At 36.1% G+C, this 5006-nt stretch overlaps 1 long non-coding RNA gene across 3 annotated transcripts; it reads right to left on the bottom strand.

Annotated features, from left to right (window-relative positions):
* On the bottom strand, positions 1-3271 carry LOC130724435 (uncharacterized). 3 transcript variants are annotated; one of them, XR_009014505.1, is made up of 4 exons: positions 3078-3271; positions 2799-2936; positions 1045-2540; positions 1-949 (listed from the first exon to the last, which is right to left on the bottom strand). It is a non-coding gene; the product is annotated as an uncharacterized LOC130724435 (long non-coding RNA). The 3 variants fall into 3 exon arrangements; XR_009014506.1 differs by lacking the exon at positions 2799-2936 and having other exon boundaries at positions 1-303; positions 866-949; XR_009014504.1 differs by lacking the exon at positions 2799-2936.
* Between the last annotated feature and the right edge of the window lie 1735 nt (positions 3272-5006).

The following is a 5006-nucleotide window of genomic DNA, read 5'->3' as shown; positions in this document are numbered from 1 at the left end:
TGTCACAAAATAGTAACTAAATTTTTTGTCAATAGATCTATCTAAGTTTCTAAACATGTATATAGTTTTTTTTTTCCAGTCCAACTAAGGCCCATAGGTACAAATTGCAAATCCATAATGTCACAAAATAGTAACTAAGTGCTGCCTTGAAGCAAAAAATGAAAATTAAAAGGCTAACATATTTGTGCCTCCAAATATAAGCATACAAAAGCTAATATAATACTTAATACAAATGGTCCAAGAATCATAAAATAAAAGAAAAAGAGAAGGTTGTCTTCAATTTAAAGCATGTTGTCCTTCAGTCTTCAAAGCACCAAAAAGGGAGGGACCATAAAGTGTGAAGTGATTGGCATATTTGTTGATCAAGAGAAAAAAGGTAACCCATAAGTTAATTGCAAGAAGGCAGTATAATACTTAGAATTACTCTAGAAATTGATTTAAAACAGATCTAAAGAATAGTAAAATTATGAGCATGAGTCTACAAAGCATGAGTATTCTTTTCTTTAAAGCATGAAGCCACAAACTAATTTACGTTTGAACTGCAATAATCTATAAGCATGAGGCATATTTTACCCAATCTTTACTCTATACCCTGAACAAACAAATCAAAGACATTGAATTGTATGATAGAAAAGGAAACTCGTGATTAGCATTAACATTTGATAAACAGTTCATCTTGATCCTATTTCTCAAGCTCCATATTCTTATACCGTCAACACAGAGGAGCAACACATAGCAACAAATATACTACTGTCAGACTCAATGTCTTTTACAGTCAACACAGAGCAGCAAATATAGAAGACAACTTAATAGCACCGGATTTTCTGTCCATAAATTAAATTCAAGAAAAAGAGATTGAACTCACAATAGATTATAAATAGGAAAAAGGAAGTCATTTAATCTTCATCAAGCGCAATAGAGGTGGTAGCAATATCATTAGTGGAAGCCACTTCAAAAAAATAAACAAATACTTTTAATTATCTAAAAAGTCATAATATTATAACTAACAATAAACATATCATCAAATAGAAATTGTTATTCTACCTTGCTCATGTTTCTCAAGCTCCATAAATTCCTCAATTGAAAGTAATGATGTTGGAGATTTCCCCTTAATCCAATCTTGAGTACATATAAGTGCTTACAATGTTTTTGGAGTTAAGGAGCTCCGATACGGATCAACCACCCTTCCTCCTGCACTAAAGGTGGATTCAGAAGCCACCGTGGAGATAGGTATAGCAAACAACTCTCTTGCAATGCTTGCAAGGATCGGATACCGACTTGAATTCAGCTTCCACCAATTTAAGATGTCCAGTGATCCATGTTCCTCTAAACCATCCTCCAAGTACTTAGCTTATTCATTTTTGCTTCCACTTGATTTAAAGTATTGATTATATCCATAACGGTCATCACTACTATCAGCATAAAATTGGACTCTTCCTTGCGAGTTGTCACCTTGAGACTCATCTACCACACCTTTACACTCCTCAAAAATTGCTTTTAAACACACCTCCAGCTTACTTATAAGATAAGTTGACTCACTATAGTCAAAAGAGTCACTAATCAACCGCTTCTGAAATTATAATTTGTATCTAGGGTCTAACACCAAAGCAATAAACATTAACATGTTAAAATTATTAGCTTTTCCCCAATACTTATCATATTTTGTCTTCATTTTTTCAGTCATCCGCTTTAAACTTGTTTCATTTGACCAACACATTTCCCTGATATTTTTCCCAACTCCAAGAACCTCTAAGATGTATATATTACTGGTCACATAAGATGAACCAAAAATGCACATAGTAACTTCATAGAAAGTCCTAAAAAATGACATAACTAAATGCGCATGGTCCCAATCTGAGTTTGTCGGCGGCCTCCTCTACGCCTCCAACTTGTCATCCTTCCCCCTTACTAATTCATCAACAAACTTGGGATCATGCAATTGAAGCTCTTCAAAAGCGTTTTGGTGTTTTAGTGCAGCCTCTAACACGAGGTAAGTCAAGTTCCACCTCATTTCACAATCTATAAAAACAAGGCTCTTGTATTCGATATTTGCCTTATCAACACATGTTTTAAACTTTCTCATCCTACCATATGAAACTCTAACATATTTTATAGCCACACGGATCCTCAAAACATACTCATCAATCACCTTAAGATCATCCTTCACAACTAGATTCAATATATGCGCAAAACAACGCATGTGAAGGTGGTCTCCGTTTAAAAAATTGACATAAATCTGCATCTTCTCAATTCACAAATAGCAAAATGAAGCAGATAGCATCATGAGTTTACCAAATGGTATTTTTCAGATTAAGGGCAAAGGCCAATGGCCACCACTATGGTACCAAAAACCCATCTTCCCAGTTCAGACATAATCCTAACTGAATCAATCAGCTCAATGCCTCAATTTCCCAGCATACCCAGAAAAGCAAATTGAATACAAAACAATGAAAGATAACCATACTCACAAGAAAGCAAGTTCTGGGATTTTGGCTAGTGACACAGGAAAGGGTCCAGATAAGCTATTGTTGTTCAGCCTCCTGCTCAAATTTTGGTAAAAAAAGATCAAAAGGTTTATTCATTGCATATTCACATTACAAGATGTGAAGCAAAGATAAAGTAGCATCTAAAATATTTAATGTTGTGAAAATCACAATACAAATACATACGAACATAAGCAATTATATTAATAGGTCATAGAGGAAATTCACTAATAAACTATAATCAAGAGGAGGGGAAACCAAAGATGAAATTGAACAAGTGGGAATCAAACAAAAATTGGTGAAATCGAAACTCACCAATTAAATTACAAGTTTTGAAAACCATGTAGGTAGGAGTAGAATATCCATGGTTGAAAGCATAGGAAATTTCAGAAAGAAAAATTGTTCCTAGCCGTAAAATGAAGCTCTGTTTCAAACGTGATTCGCAGATGAAGCCTAATAAGTAGGATAATGAAGAAAAGAGTGAGAGAGTGAGTGAGCCGAAAACGTTAGAGGATTGTTCTCATGATTTATATTTATTATCAACATAATCATTTTGTTCTCATAAAAAAAGAGGAAAGAGCAAGCAACATGCACCTCCTATGTTGCATCAGGATGGTCGCACAGCAGCATTTGGGGCGAAGAAGAGGAAGGACACAGTGGTGGTCGCACTTAGAGCGGCGGCGGGTACGATTGCGGCGGCGGTGAGATTGATGGGGAATTTTGGGAATTAGGGTTAGGGTTCATCTGGTTGAAATTGGTCATGACTAAAATTGAATTTTGGAAATAAAAAACCGGTTATGACTTATGAATAGGATAGATAAGGGTTTATGAAATAAAAAATAAAAATTTTGAATTTGGTTTTGGTTTTGGGTAAACCGGTTTTTTAACGAAATTTAAAAATTGGATATCCAAATTGGCATCCACTTTAAAAGTGGATAAGTTAAAACCGGTTATATATGAATTGGATATTTTTGGTTATTTTTTCGAAAGAAGAGAATAATATATAAATGGATAATAGAGTCATTACAAAGAGGTAAAAAAATGCCAAAAGGAAAAAACTAGCTAGAATAATTGCTCACGGCAGAGCACTGCCAGCAGAAAAAGAAAAGAGCAAATGAAACCGGATATTTTGAATACCCCTAGTTTTCGGGTCAAGTTTAAGGTTTATGACCGACTGTTTGGGTTTAATAAAATTTTAGGGTTTAATCAGACGTTTGGAGTTTCGGGCCAATTTAAAAGTTTTGAGCCAATTTTAGGGTCTCGGGTCAAATTTAGGATTTAGGGTCGAATTTAAAGATTAGGACCATTTTTTCGGTTTAGGACCAATTTTTGAGTTTCAAGCAAATTTTAGGGTTTAGGGTAGATTTTTAGGGTTCTGGACGATTTTAAAGTTTAGGGTCAATTTTAGGGTTTTGAGCCGATTTCAGGGTTAGAGTCAATTTTTGAGTTTTGGACCGATTTCAATGTTTAAAGCTCTGCATCCGGCTTTCCTCTTGGAAGAGCAATTCTTTGTCCTTTGGGGGAAGAGTTTTCCTTCTAAAAAGTGTTCCATCATCCATCCCTTTATTATATATGTCTTTCTTCAAAATGCTCAAAAGTATATCTTTGCTTTGTAAGAGGATCCAATTTCATTTCTTGTGGGGAGGTGCGGAAGGGGAAAAGAAGATAGCATGAGTGAAGGGTGAATTGGGAGAGTGTTTGTAGGCCTAAGGAAGAAGGGGGTCTAGGGGTCAAAGATGTCGAGATCGTTATAAAGCTCTATTAGCTAAGTGGAAGTGGATGTTGTTATCGAAGCATGATAGCTTGTGGGGAAGAGTTCTTCCTACTAAATATGGAGCTTTTAACCGGGGAGGAGAATTGAGCCAAGGTAGAGGCAGCTCTTGGCGGTGGAGGGACCTAGAGAGCATTTGCAGAGGTGAAAGTGGGTGATTTGTAGAAAACGTGAAAATGAGGTTGGGATATGGTAGTAATACTTTGGTTTTGGCATGATAGATGGGTGGGTGAAGGGAAAAATCTCAAAACAGCATTTACTAGACTTTTTGACATGTCACTGCAACAATCAGATCATGTTAGCCAAATGGGAGAATGGGTGGAGGGAAAATGGCAATGGGGGTTGAAATGGAGGAGAAACATGTTTGAATGGGAGACACAAATTTTCAGAGAGATGATGCATGAGATAGAGAGAATCCAGATACTTCAAGGCAAAGGAGATAAGTGGGTTTGGAAGGCAACCAATGATGAACAATTCTCTATCAAATCGGCGAATGAGTCTCAATTTATGCAAGGAGAGTCAGGGGAAGGCATGATCTTTAAAAAGGTGTGGACATTAGCCGCTCCTTCCAATATCCTTTCCTTTACTTGGAGGGCTATGTTGAATAGAGTTAAGACAAAGGATAATCTCAGGAAGAGAAACTGCATCCAGCAAGGGACTAATAGCTTATGTGTGTTCTGTATAGAGGAAGAGGAAAGTCTGAACCATTTAATGAGTTCTTGCAGGTTTATTTGGGAAATTTGGATGAGATG

The sequence above is a fragment of the Lotus japonicus genome, chromosome 6 (assembly GCF_012489685.1).
Source record: "Lotus japonicus ecotype B-129 chromosome 6, LjGifu_v1.2".
NCBI lineage: Eukaryota > Viridiplantae > Streptophyta > Magnoliopsida > Fabales > Fabaceae > Lotus > Lotus japonicus.
Note: the sequence above shows the minus strand (reverse complement) of the source record. Positions and strands in the feature narration are given on the sequence as shown.